General features: G+C 36.2%; 1 protein-coding gene across 7 annotated transcripts in view; it reads left to right on the forward strand.

Moving 5' to 3' along the window:
* tox2 (TOX high mobility group box family member 2) overlaps positions 1 to 15,946 on the forward strand; it is a 194,356-nt gene that overhangs the window by 40,487 nt on the left and 137,923 nt on the right. The gene's annotated exons all lie outside the window — the stretch shown is intronic.

Here is a 15,946-nt window from a genome sequence, read left to right on the forward strand (position 1 = left end):
CTACGCCTTTGTTTTGCATAGGCGCCCTCCAGTGGACGGAAAGCTCCATAGTGCACCTTTAATACAATAAACATTTTTTTGAGATTCGACAACCTTTATTAAAATATTATTAAAAGATTTTGTAAGCATATTGGGTAATTGTGTGTTTTATTTGTGATGATGCAGCCAAATTGTGCTATTTTCATGATTTATCACATTTTTTATGTGGTTCAGATACAATAATATTTTGAGTTTCTATTTATTAAACAAATTTCCTTCGTTGTATCAACTCAAATTTTTAATTTCAATAAACTCAACATTTTAAGGCAACCAGGTTACTTACTTTTTTAAGTTAAACCGACAAAAAACAACCAAACATTTTTTTACAGTGTAGGGAAAGAATCAAAAACATGTTCAGTCCATAAGTTATCTTTAAACGTGAGAGGCTTTAACAGCAGCTATGAAACATATGAGTGATCCATATGAATATGACATTAAGCAAAAAATAAATAAAATAAAAAATACTAAATAAAATAAATAGATAAAACAAAGCTGCTACACTATAATTTTTTTGTTGGTTTAACTTAAAAAAGTAAGTAACCTGGTTGCCTTAAAATGTTGAGTTTATTGAAATTAAAAATTTGAGTTGATACAATGAAGGAAATTGGTTTAATAAATATAATTATATATATTGTATCTGAACCACGTAAAAAATGTGATAAATCATGAAAATAGCACAATTTGGCTGCGTCATCACAAATAAAACACACAATTACCCAATATGCTTACAAAATCTTTTAATAATCTTTTAATAAAAGTTGTCGAATCTCAAAAAATGTTCATTGTATTAACTCAACATTTTAATTTCAATGAACTTAACATTTTAAGGCAACCAGGTAACTTTTTTTCTAAATAATGAGGCACATCTTCAAAAAATACATAATTACATATCACAGGAGTAAAAATAATAATAATAATAAAGACTTAAAATAAATAATAAACCAGGATATAAAATGGTGGCCTGCGTTCTTTATTCGCTGATTTGAATGCGCCGATGTTTAGCTTGCACAAACAGTATAGTCTTCATGTTATATGATGTCGAACACTTTAAATACATGCAAAAGACAGGCAGTGTTTGCGTACAATAGACACAGTGATTCAAATGAGATGGCTGGCACTGATTTACACACATCTAGTGTTGCCATACTAGTGTATTATTGTGTGTGAAGCATTGGACAAGCACAGATAACCTGTCTCCGAGTGTGTGTTTTACAGATAGGCCGCAGTGTATGGTGTGTTATGCAGCGTTTTATGATGTGGCTTTCTCTGTTTTAGTGTATGGAATGTTTTAGCCTGCCGTACCGTGGTAAATCAGGCATCAAAAGTGTCTGAAAAGCTGCTGTTTTCACCCGCAGAAAGCACTGTGTGGATGCTGTGTGCTTAAGCTCAGATGGAGAGAAAGAGAAGAAAGAGGCTGAGGGAGTACAGTGGATGTGTGCCAGAGCCCAGAGGGCATGCGTGGGGTAGAGCTTTCATGTACCGCAAACACACACAAAGAACACATAATAATATCTGTGTTAAAGAGAGAGTTCACACAGAAATCAAGGTTCTGTCAGCATGTAGTCGCCCTCGCGTCGTTCACAAACCCGTAAGACTTTCTGCCGTCGGTAGAGCGCACAAAAGGAGATGTTCAGATGGATGCTCACGCTGCTCTTGTGCATTGAGAGCCGAGAAGCATTGTAGCATGTCTTCGGACGCGTTTAGTTTGCAATAAAATTTGTATTCAGTTGCATGTAAAAATTGTATGCAAATGATTTTAAAACATTTTGGTTGCATTAAAAAAACTATGTAAATAATATATATAATACATTTAACTTGCATTAAAAATGTTGGTAAAATTGTGTGTAAAAATGTAAATAATGTATAGGATCAGTTTAAGTTGCATTAAAAATGTTGCAAAAAAGTAAATAATATAAAGGATTAGTTTAAGTTGCATTAAAAGTTAAGTGTATTTAAAAAATCTAAATAATATAAAAGAAAGTCTTCAGGGAAAAAAGATCCGGGGAAAAATTGTATGTAAAAATGTAAATAATATATGGGATTAATTTAAGTTGCATTATAAAAACATTATTGTATGCAACTGAATTTAAAACATTTTGGCTGCATTAAAAAACTGCATGTAAAAAATGTAAATAATATATATAATAAAATTAACTTGCATTAAAAATGTTGGTAAAATTGTGTGTACAAATTTAAATAATTTGATTTATAGGATTAATTTAAGTTGCCTTAAAAATGTTGTAAAAATATAAATAATATATAGGATCAATTTACATTGCATTAAAAATGTTTTAAAAATTTGTGTAAAAATTTAAATAGTATATAGGATCAATTTAAGTTGCATACATTTTTGGGTAAAATTGGATGCAAAAATGTAAATAATATAAAGGATTAATTTAAGTTGCATTAAAAAAAGTTACAAATTGTACTTAAGTGTATTTAAAAAATGTAAATAATATAAATGAAAAACTTCGTGAAAAAAGATCTGGGTAAAAATTGTATGTAAAAATGTAAATAATACATGGGATAAATTTAAGTTGCATTATAAAAAGTCATTTTTTTACTTAAGTGTATTTAAAAAATGTAAATAATATGAAAGAAAAACTTTTTTTAAAGTAAAAATTTTATGTAAAAACGTTAATAGTATATAAGATACATTTTAGTTGCAATGTAAAACTTAAAAAAATTGTATGTAAAACTGTTCTGTAAAAAATAATCTATAGGATCAATTTCATTTGCATTGAAAATAATGTAAATCACGTATTTATATAATTGTATATAAAAATGCGAACAATATATAAGATAAAAAGTTGCATTAAAAATCATAAATTGTATGTACAACTTTACATGTATTTTACTGTCTAAATACAAAAATATGTTTAAAATGTAAAAGTCAATAAATAAAAATGATGCTATTTGTTTGATAAATCCAAGAACCGGTCGCTCAAAGTGTGTTAATTGTAAGGGCAAACGAGGTTTTAAGATGAGATGAGATATTTTCGTGACTCATATCCTAAAGACTCACGTGTTGTGGTCGTATGGCTTCAGAAGATGCCTTTGTGTGACAGAATACTATCACTGTCTGCGACTGTACGGCGTGAACATTGTGCTAATCATCTCCACATAAGAATAACCCAGCATTTTTTAGAGTGTACATGGTTCATAAAGCAGTAAACGAGAGAGACAGTGCCATGAATGTGAGAATGGACAGATGGAGTGAGATAAGGACATTCAGAATGCAATAAAGTAAAAAAAGAAGAGCAGAGACAGCGGTCATGACGGAGAGCAGATAGAGAGAATGTGGGATTAGAAGTGTAACAGCTGGTGCTCAAACAGCCCCTGCGTTCATCATCAGCTCAAACTGCACAGATTACTCCTGTGACCTTGATTTACAAACAATATCTGTGTGTCTCATCATCATACGTCTCATTACGAGCAGCTTCACGTGCACTCTAAAAACTGCTGGGTTAAAAACAACCCAAGTTGGGTTGAAAATGGACAAACCCAGAAATTGGGTTGTTTGAATGGGTCCATTAAATGGGTTCAAACAACCCAATTTCTGGGTTTGTCCATTTTTAACCCAACTTGGGTTGTTTTTAACCCAGCATTTTATAGAGTGTGTGTGCTTATCATCATACGTCTCATTACGAGCAGCTTCACGTGCACTCTAAAAACCACTGGGTTAAAAACAACCCAATTTGGGTTAAAAATGGACAAACCCAGAAATTGGGTTGTTTGAATGGGTCCATTAAATGGGTTCAAACAACCCAATGTCTGGGTTTGTCCATTTTCAACCCAACTTGGGTTGTTTTTAACCCAGCATTTTATAGTGTGTGTGTCTCATCATCATACGTCTCATTACGAGCAGCTTCACGTGCACTCTAAAAACTGCTGGGTTAAAAACAACCCAAGTTGGGTTGAAAATGGACAAACCCAGAAATTGGGTTGTTTGAATGGGTCCATTAAATGGGTTCAAACAACCCAATTTCTGGGTTTGTCCATTTTTAACCCAACTTGGGTTGTTTTTAACCCAGCATTTTATAGAGTGTGTGTGCTTATCATCATACGTCTCATTACGAGCAGCTTCACGTGCACTCTAAAAACCACTGGGTTAAAAACAACCCAATTTGGGTTAAAAATGGACAAACCCAGAAATTGGGTTGTTTGAATGGGTCCATTAAATGGGTTCAAACAACCCAATGTCTGGGTTTGTCCATTTTCAACCCAACTTGGGTTGTTTTTAACCCAGCATTTTATAGTGTGTGTGTGCTTATCATCATACGTCTCATTAAGAGCAGCTTCACATGCACTCTAAAAACTGCTGGGTTAAAAACAACCCAAGTTGGGTTAAAAATGGACAACCCCAGAAATTGGGTTGTTTGAATGGGTCCATTCAATGGGTTCAAACAACCCAATTTCTGGGTTTGTCCATTTTTAACCCAAATTGGGTTGTTTTTAACCCAGCATTTTTTTCAGATTGTACTCTGTTTTCCCCATTTCTTTAACATTAGCTCAAGAACAGTGTGTTACTCCTATTACAAGAACTGAGATTTTTCTTGTTTTAAGCGAACGTTTAACAACATTTTGAGGGCTATGCTAAAAAAAAAAAAAAAATTCCAATGTGATAAAAATAAAACTTAATTCAAAATTACATTAAGTATATAAGTAATACATACACTCTAAAAAATTCTGAGTAAAAAACAACCCAATGTTGGGTCAAATATGGACTAACCCAGCAGTTGGGTTGTTTTAACCCAGCGATTGGGTTGTCTTAAGCAAATATTTAACCCAACCACAGGATTAAAACAACCCAATCGCTGGGTTAAAACAACCCATTTGCTGGGTTAGTCCATATTTGACCCAACATTGGGTTAAAGCAACCCAGAATTTTTTAGAGTGCATGATATGGTCTCTTATGATAGCAAATTAAATTTTCCCTTTAAATGAAATGTGTTTTTGTTTTAAGGATGGACTATAGAAAATCTTTTATATATATATATAATAGAGTAATGGCCGATGAAAATTCAGCTTTGAATTACAGAAATAAATGATATTTTAAAGTATATTAAAACAGAAAACCATTATTTTAATGCTTGATGAGCATAAGAGTTCTTTCAAAAACATTAAAATTGTAATAGTGTTTCCTAACGTTTGACAGGTACTGTGTGTATATATTTCATGGAAAATGACACTTATTATGCAAAAAGTGTAGGTAAAAAGGCTTCATTTGGTAAAACTATGTGTAATAATTATGAAATAAAAGATCTAGATGATTATGTATTGCATTATATATATATTACCCATGAACCATGAGGTACAACCAAAGTGACTTTTTTGGTGTTGATTGTTGGAGTGATGTTGTCTGATTAAAGTAAGTTACTTTCAAGCACAATCTCAGTTTTCCGCCCAGCGCCGAGTATTAATGTGCCTGATCTCAGCAGGCGTCTCTTGTTCTCTCAAAGGCTTCGTGGTGGGAGAGAGAAAGGTTTGTGTAAAACCTGTCTAAATATGGCCGGTCTGCAGCGAGACGTTTACGAGGCCGAGTGAAAGTCTGGCGTGTAGAGCTGACGCTGGCGGTGGGCAAATTAGTTTTAATAGAACGACGACCTCTGCCCTCTTTCTCTCTGTTTCGCTCACTCACTGTTTTTTCTGTTGCTAAGATTAGCCTTTATTAAGACGTACGACTGCAGCCGCCTGTAGAGTGTGCAACCGAATACATGCTGTTGCATCATGCAGAATTATCTCTTATATATTATATATGTCATGCATGTGGGCTTGCATGCATTCATAACATGCATCTCAGAAATAAACAACAGTATTCTGCATTTTTTATCACATTTGTGCAAAAGTTTGGAAGCTCTTAGGGAGAAGTCAAATGCACATCACTTCCTGTTTGCATTGCGTTGTATATCCTCTGCACATTTTAGGAAACCCTTACAGAAAATACACACAGTATGCATGCTAATACCTGCAGATATTATTGATTGATCACATTAGATGTTCAGAAACAACACGATTTTCTAAGATTAGCCTTTATTAAGACATACAATTGCCGAAAACATGCAGAATTATCACTTATATATTTGATATGATGCATATGGCAAATGGCATGCATGCAACATCTCTGACACAAAACAGTATTTAGATTTTTTTTTAAACATTTTTGCATAAAAATATCTACTTTTGGGAGATGTTAATGCACAGGTGACATCACTTCCTGTTTGCATTGCAATTTTGGCATTGTGCTCGGGTTGTAATCTGCATTTTAGGAAATGCACACAGAAAAGGCACACCATCCTTATGAGGAAAAGAGGTTTATTCAAGTGTTACTTCTTTTAAACTAAAATACTTATACTTTCAGTCTACTTGTTATGTACTTCTCAGAGATATACTTATTATATATTATTATTATATTTGGACTATACTTGTACTTTTAATCGAGATATGCTTTACTTAAAAGTATCCTTGGCTTGTAGTTGTGTTCACTATTTTGATTGAGTAGCCTGTTAAATACTTTTGTCTTATAAACTTGCATTGTTTGAAAATATTTATGACTCTTTACCTAAATCAGAACATGTTAAAATACAAAAATATGCATAAATAGAAAAACTGTATGTATGTTTTGTCAACTTTCAAGTGTACTTGCAGTGTAAAACTAATAAACTAGTAGTTTACTGGGAGTACACTTCAAAGTGTACTTTCATAAACTAAAAAATGTGCTACAATTATTTTTAAAAACTCACTTGTAGTACAGATTCAGTGTGTAGTTAAAATTCACTACTGTTACACTTAGAGTACACTTAAACATACACTAAAAGAGGGCCGATTTAGGCCACTCGTACACTTACAAGTTTATTAATATTAGTATACTGACTATATAAAGTATACTTGAAGTTTAGATTTTCATAAGGGTATGCATACTAATGTATGAAGTAAAGGAGTTGATCACATTCGATGTTCAGAATGACATTATATATATAGGCTGAAAGCAGAACAAACATTGTAGTGTCTGTTTCAAACCACACACACACACACACACACACACACACACACACACACACACACACACACACACACACACACACACACACACACACACACACGCACACACACACACACACACATTAGTGAGGACATTACATAGACTTCCATTGATTTTATATCAGGTTAAGGATATTTTCTAGTCCCTAACCCAACCCCTATCTCTAAACCTACACACACACACACACACACACACACACACACACACACACACACACACACACACACACACACACACACACACACACACACACACACACACACACACACACACACACACACGGCTCCTATCCCTTAACCTACCCATCACTTGTTTTGGCTGATTTATAAGCCTTTTTAACTAGTGAGGACCAGTCCAATGTCCTCACTAGTGAGTTGTTTTCATATTTTAGTATATAAGTGAGGACATTTGTGCCCTCACAAGTACTGCCAAACAAGGAACACACGCACACACACACATTGTAAGCGCTGGAGCTCAGTTGTTTATATCCAGAGGCCATGATATCATTCAGTATTACAGTATATCCAGAGGCAAATCCCGACTACATGCATTCAGCTCTCTGTGAGCAGCAACTTCAGATCCGACTCGTTCTTCTGGGACTTTGCCGTGAATTTGCAGTGAAAACAGCCCAGTGCTGGCAGTCGCTTCAAATGCATTGAGTTACTGTAGTAATCCTCTGTGATTAGCCACGATAATTCCGGCTAAATCGTTTAGTGAATTTACACATTTTGTTTTATTAAGTCGATTAATTATACGGAACCCAAAACCAGCCACCGTCTGATTTGATTGTTTTGGGCAACCGCAAATTTGATTTATTTCGCCGGTCTGAATCCGATTACATTCTGGGAGGAAACCAGAGCAAGATGCCAGCGACATGTCTTGGTTTTATCCCACTTTGAAGCCGAAGTGTGTGGAGTTTTTTTGGGCCGGACCCGTCACAACAAAGTGACAGCGCTACCTCTGCTGATCCGCGAGATGTGTGTGGGTCACGACCTCCAGCTTTACACGCTGTTTGTTTAACCCAAAGTCCGTCTTTGTCCCATTCTCTCCATAGGTAAACAACCGCGAGTCTCCGTCTGCAGACTAAACATATTCCGTCTGCTCAGCAGGCTGCTCTGTGACATGTTATGTGTTGTTCTTGATCAATGCGCGTCAGGTTTAAATGCGCCTCGCTTTAATGAACAACACATGTTTTACAACATATAGTGAGGAGCGTCTCCAGCAGCCCGGATGCATTTCAGCGTTACTGTAATATGATCTGCAGTCAGATATGATGCCTTGATTACACTGACTGACTTACACAATACACAATCTGTTCATCAGTCTGTCCTTCTGCGTGACCTGCAGAAACTCTCAGAGTCAAACCACACTCTGCCACGCATGCAGTGACCTCAAACACACACTATTGAGCCTTTACAAACACCTTTTTGCTAATATTACGTTGTTTTTTGGCCATGTACCACAGTGCTTTTTTTTTATATGCATCATTGTCTGTTTTTGAATATGTGCTTTCGTAATAGTGTAATTGTTTTTTATTTAGTACCATGGTAGACTTTTTTATATGCACAATGGTATTTCTATAATTATAGATAGATAGATAAATAGATAGATAGATGGATGGATGGATGGATGGATGGATGGATGGATGGATGGATGGATGGATGGATGGATGGATGGATGGATGGATGGATGGATGGATGAAAGAAAGCATGGACGGACGGACGGACGGACGGACAGACAGACAATCGGACGGACGGACAGACAAACGGACAGACAGACAATCGGACGGACGGACGGACAGACAGACAGACAGACAATCGGACGGACGGACGGACGGACAGACAGGCGGACACACAGACAATCGGACGGACGGATGGACGGACGGACGGACGGACAGACAGACAGACAATCGGACGAACGGACAGACAAACGGACGAACGGACAGACAAACGGACAGACAGACAATCGGACGGACGGACGGACAGACAGACGGACAGACAGACAATCGGACGAACGGACAGACAAACGGACAGACAGACAATCGGACGGACGGACAGACAGACGGACAGACAGACAATCGGACGGACGGACAGACAGACAAACGGACAGAAAATCGGACGAACGGACAGACAGGCGGACAGACAGACAATCGGACGGACGGACGGACAGACAGACAGACAATCGGACGGACAGACAGACAAACGGACAGACAGACAATCGGACGGACGGACGGACGGACAGACAGACAGACAGACAGACAGACAGACAGACAGACAGACAATCGGACGGACGGACAGACAAACGGACAGACAGACAATCGGACGGACGGACGGACGGACAGACAGACAATCGGACGGACAGACAGACAAACGGACAGACAGACAATCGGACGGACGGACGGACAGACAGACAGACAGACAGACAGACAGACAGACAGACAATCGGACGGACGGACAATCGGACGGACGGACGGAAGAACATCGATTGATCGATCTAATCCATTTAAATGTTTTTAGACCCTATATTTTTACCATTGTGCCATATATAAATTATTTTAATATAAAACAAACAATACCATTGTATATATATTAAAAAATGTCATATAATTACCATGGTACTAAAAACATGTATATATAAAAACCGTTGTTTATTTATTTATTTATTTATTTATTTATTTATTTATTTATTTATAAACAAACATAAAGTAGCTATCAAAAGTTTGGAAACATTAATATCAAGTCTCTTATGCTCATGAAGCCTGCATTTATTTGATCAAAAATACAGAGAAAAAAAACATAATATTGTGAAATATTATTACAATTTTAAATAATGGTTTTCTATTTTAAAACACTTTAAAATATAATGTATTTCTGTGATGCAAATCTGAATTTTCATAAGCCATTACTCCAGTCTTCAGTGTCACATGATCCTTCAGAAATCATATACCTATATGTTTTGAGAATTTCTGTATTTGAGCAATATTTGAAGCGCTTTAGTTTGCTGCATGCTTTACTTTCTGAGGGATATCTGAGGATTTTTAGAGCAGAGATGGAGGAATGTGACGTGTTGTCTCTGTACACGCGTGTCCTCAGGGTCGCTTTCTGGTTTATTAGGGCCACAATATGCAATATGTATTAAGATTACAATATGCAAATGCAACATGAGTCATCAGTGTTTTTGGTCCATTTTCCTAGAATTGAATTATTCATTTGCATATATAACATTTTTGTCCATTGTCTTACAAGAGAAAGACCGTACATTTCAAATGTGCATATCTGATTTACACAACTGTTTATTTTATTACTAGCATATTTACCACCAAAATTTCATAAGCACAAAATGATGGATTTGTCTCTGATTATAAGCGATGCATTGATTGTCAATGAAACATTCAGAGATGAGCAGAAAAGTGCATCGTACTAAAATTAATAAGACATGCAAAGAGACAGTTCACAGGTTAGACTGGATTGAAAAACTCATCCTTTAGTGGATCTTTCCTCTTCCATGTCTAACCGTGAGTGTGTGTGACATATACTGTGGGAAAGAGTGTGTTTGTGTTTGTCTGTCTTGTCTTTGTGTGTTTAAGTGTCTGGCTGTGTGTGTATCTTTTCATGCAGTTGTACGTAGTCATGCTCGTCTGTTTGAGACCCTCCAGATGTCTTACACATAGTGGGCTCTTGTGTGTGTGTGTGTGTGTGTGTGTGTGTGTGTGTGTGTGTGTGTGTGTGTGTGTGTGTGTGTGTGTGTGTGTGTGTGTGTGTTGACTGGCCCCTAAATGGGTCACTCAGCCTGTATCACCCAGCACACACACACAATGACCCCACTGTTCTCCCCTATAACAGCTCACCAGGTGGCTCTCTCACAAAGACAGCCGAATAATTACAGTAACACACACACACACACACACACACACACACACACACACACACACACACACACACACACACACACACACACACACACACACACACACACACACACACACACACACACATGCATGCATGCACATATCCACATGAAGAAGAACTCAACTCATAAATAACTAGGCCAAAAGAATGATGATATCTAGCGTTCTTAATTATCAACATTGGCCGACATCTTTATATTTGCGTAACAAAACCTTTAACATCGCAAAGAATTGATGACAGACGTGAATAAGTTTGTAAAATTATGTTGTGTATATATATATATATATATATATATATATATATATATATATATATATATATATACACATACAGTATACATACAGACATGCACACACACACACACACACACACACACGTGTGTGAGCGTGTCCGTGTGTATATGTATGTGCTGTCAATTCGAGTAATGATTAATCGCATCCAAAATAAAAGTGTGTGTTTATGTATTATAACTGTGTGTACTGTGTATAATTATTATGTATATATAAATATGCGCACATGAATCATGTATATATTTAAGAAAAATGTGAATGCATATATATATATATAATATATATATATAATTTTAAATATAACAAGTAATGTTATAGATTTTATATGTATAAGTTTATTAAATATATGTGTGTGTTTATAAATACATAATAATTATAGACAGTACACATATATGTTATGTAAACGTACTTTTACGTTACATACTTTTATTTTGGATGTGATTAATCGATTTAACAGCACTAACACCCCCCCCCCCACACACACACACACACACAATATACTGTATTCATACACACACATACAGTGTTTTGTATAAACAAAACAGAAACATTTTAATTAAAAAAACATTTTTTTGAAAGGTAATTATGTTTAATTTGTGTTAAAAATACGTTCTCAGAGTTTGTTTTAGAAGGTCTGGCGCAGTGACATTGACTCAACCAATGGGGTGAGTTTGGGGGTGGGGCTAAATGCTGTGCTTGGCCAATGGCAGACAGGGGGGCGTGTTCAGGGAAACCTGTCTGGATACACTTCACCTTTAAAGTTTGTCATCAGACAGTAAAATTGAAATAACGATACAGTAAAGCTAAAAAAAATGTCAAAAGCTTACAAAAACTAAATTTGAAAATATAAAAGCTAATTCTAGATATTACGAAATATCGTATGCTATAACAATATATAAATATGACTTTTTAAAAATAATTTTTATGGCGTATTGTCAATAAAGTGTGTGATATCATTGAAGACTTTTACATGCACGCAGACCCGAGGGACGTTGGTTAGACACACAAGCCGTGACCGCCGGATCTTGGCGAGTGTTTTGATGAGCAGATTAAAGCCGTCCTCAATGGGGAAGCGGATTCACAACTTCTGCTTTGTGTTTTATGTGCTTCAGTGAAAAATAGATTCAACTCTCAATTCCCCAAACGTGATTTCCTCCAGCGCCTTATTCATTATTAACTCGCATTTCAAATTTTCTTGTGTTTCTATTGACTTTCTGTACTCGTGATTTGACCTGCTGTGTGTGTGTAACCTGTCGTCTGGGTGTGTAAGGCGATCCCTCACAGGTAAAATAACGCCTTCAGATGGTCTTACCATGGTATATGCAGCTTATTTGCATATGGCAAGGGAGACATTACAGATCGAGAGACTTAAAGGGTTAGTTCAGCCAAAAATGAAATGTCCGTCATTAACATGATTCATAACCGTTTGAATCTTTATTTGAGGATTGAACACAAACCCGGAAGAGAAGCCAATGCTGAATAAAGTCGTAGTTTTTGTTATTTTTGGACCCAAATGTATTTCCGATGCTTCAAGAGACTCTAATTAACCCGCTGATGTCTCATATGGACTACTGTGATGATGTTTTTATTCCCTTTCTGGACATGGACAGTATAGTGTGCATACACTTGCATACGCTCTCAGACTAAATATAAAATATCTTAAACTGTGTGTGAAGATGAACGGAGGTCTTACGGGTGTGGAGCGACATTAGGGAGAGGAGTTAATGACAGACATTTCATTTTTGGGTGAACTAACCCTTTAATGGATCCCGATGCCTTATCTTCCACTCTCTGGGATGTTTGAGGATGCTTTAGCTTCAGTATATCTGCTTCCACAGCGAGTGTTTTCCTTCATTTCATTCTCACTGGTGTAGATGTGTAAGTCTGACCTCTGATCCGCCACCGCTAATTTCACATTGATACAGCACTTAACCATCTCTCTTCTCCTTTTTCTTCCCACAAAAATGCCACAGACACACTTCAGTGAATCAAGACAGAGATGTGATTTTAGAGAACTGTCACTGAGGAGGAACATTACTTTTGTTGTAGAAATATTACTGTTCTACAGTAAAACTACACCATTAGGGATGGACAATATTGTAAAAAATGTATGTTTTATATATATATATATATATATATATATATATATATATATATATATTAGGGCTGCGCAATATATCGAAATATCGCAAATGTATATATCGCAATATGTATATCGCAACGGCACGCAATATCTGAATGATTTGAATACGCTACTTCAACATTTTGAAAAAGTGTACATTTTAGGTCGTAGCTTTGACGCATATAGCAGAGAATAGAATGGGCACACAACTTTTACTAATGTAACTTGCTTGATGTTAAAAAGAGTTATTAAACACAGTAACTTGTGAAAAACAACAACTTGCAGTCTTGCGCTGTCTGACACACACACACACACACACACACACACACACACACACACACACACACACACACACACACACCGAAACATGCACAAGTCGCCTCGCTGAGAGCGCGTGATCCCTTCAGTTTGTCTGCATTACATTTTTTGTTTGTTTACATTGATGTAAAAATTATATTGTCAGATTTGTGACAAATTTTTGGCTGAAACGCTGCTGGCCACGTTCAGAAGTTGTAGTGACACTTTCTTTTCCCAGAAAGAATGTGAAACACATAAATGGTATCATTCTCAGTTTTTAATTTCTTTTAATGGATTTTACACAATAATTGCAATATCGTATCGCATATCGCATTATTTAACAAGGTATCGCATATCGCATTTTTCTTCAATATCGCACAGCCCTAATATATATATATATCTATGTACACAAACCAAAAATGATTCAGACACCAGATATAGTTTCACTAGTGTGTGCAGGACATTACAGTTCATTTCTTTAAGTGAGGAGAGCAAAATAAAGTAAACTGTGTGACATATTACACCCAACAAATCTTCATACAGTGACTACCAGTAAAATTCAGGAGCAAAATGATTCAGACACTTTGAGCTGAGCATGTTTTGCTGAAGTGTTTTTGCTAATGTGACCTTTGACACCACAGACTGAACAAAATGAAGCATTGCTTGCTCATTGGCTGAGCTGAACGGGTATTATCTAATAGTGTAGTTAAATTTAACAGCGGTAAAATACATTCTCAGAGTTCGTTTTAGAAGGTCTGGCGCAGTGACATTGACTCAACCAATGGTGTTAGTTTGGGGGCGGGGTTAAATGTTGTGCTTGACCAATGGCAGACAGGGGGCGTGTCCAGGGAAACCTGTCTGGATACACTTAGTTTAGTTTATTTATTTATTTAACAGGGACCATACACAACCCAAATGTTGTGCCAGAGTTAGCTAAAATAGCTAATTTGCATCTGCGGTCCCTGGGCAGGATGATGTTCAATACAATTACAGCATTCAATTACAATCCAAGAAAGAAAGAAGAAGGAAAGAAAAAAATAAAATAAAAATAATAACTTCACCTTTAAAGTCTTGTCAGAAGACGGTAAAATTGAAATAATATCTAAGATCTAAATATAAATATAAAAAAATTCAAAAGCATATAACGAACTAAAATCGCAAAAATATAAAAAAAGGCTAATTAAATGTATTAAATCAATATTTAAACAATTATTATAATAATATTAATTAATTGTATTATTATTTAAAATACAAATTACACAGTCAGCTATTATTATGTATTTAAAATGCTGTAAAACTCACGTTTTTCATTTATTTGCTCTAGTATATCAAAAGTCAATCATAGTCATTTAGTTTTAATGAATGATATTTGATTGAATCGTTGAGTTTGAACTCGGTGTAATGACTCACTCAGTTTGATTCACTGCAATGAATCATTGTTGGACTCTCAATGGTGCTGAATTTGTTTTCACTGCCAAAATGATTGGTTTTGTTTGGTCACTCAGTAAGAAAATGATGTCTCTGGCACATGAAAAAGACCTCGATGCTCTCAGGTCTTTTCAGAAGCGTGCTGTAGAGGGATGTTTCATTTCAAAGGGCAGATTGGTTTGTCAGGTTAGTTTACAGTAGCGAAGGCTCTGAACACGATACTGTACACATCAAAATCAAACGTATATGTCATTTCAAAGAGCGATGCGAAGCCATTTCATACACACAACATTTCCTCTGGAGCGGTGAAGGTGCCGTTGCTTTGGCACGGGCTATAACCCTTTAAAACAACACAGTAGCCGTGTGTGAATAGCAGGAAGTGCTTGTGTGTGTGGAGGAAAAAGCTGTGGAGGGTACGAGGGTAAAGATGGGGTAAAAATAGGGCAATGGGCAGAAGGCAGGAAACTAGCAAACTGTGGCCCCATAGTGGAATGTCTTCTGCTGCATCGAGATAAGAGCTTTAACCCTCTCCTCTCTGACACACACACACACACACACACACACACACACACACACACACACACACACACACACACACACACACACACACACACACACACACACACACACACACACACACACACACACACACACACACACACAGAATTACCACTAACATGAGGATCTTTCATGCACCCTACCATAAAAGTACCACGGTAAATCAGTATGCTAATCAAATCCTCAAGTTCCTTTGTTTTATTGTGGTTTTTGGTCGTAAATGTTACCATGTACCAAGTTCTGTTGAGGTACCATCGTGAAT

Source organism: Pseudorasbora parva, chromosome 12 (genome assembly GCF_024679245.1).
Source record: "Pseudorasbora parva isolate DD20220531a chromosome 12, ASM2467924v1, whole genome shotgun sequence".
In the NCBI taxonomy this organism is placed as follows: domain Eukaryota; kingdom Metazoa; phylum Chordata; class Actinopteri; order Cypriniformes; family Gobionidae; genus Pseudorasbora; species Pseudorasbora parva.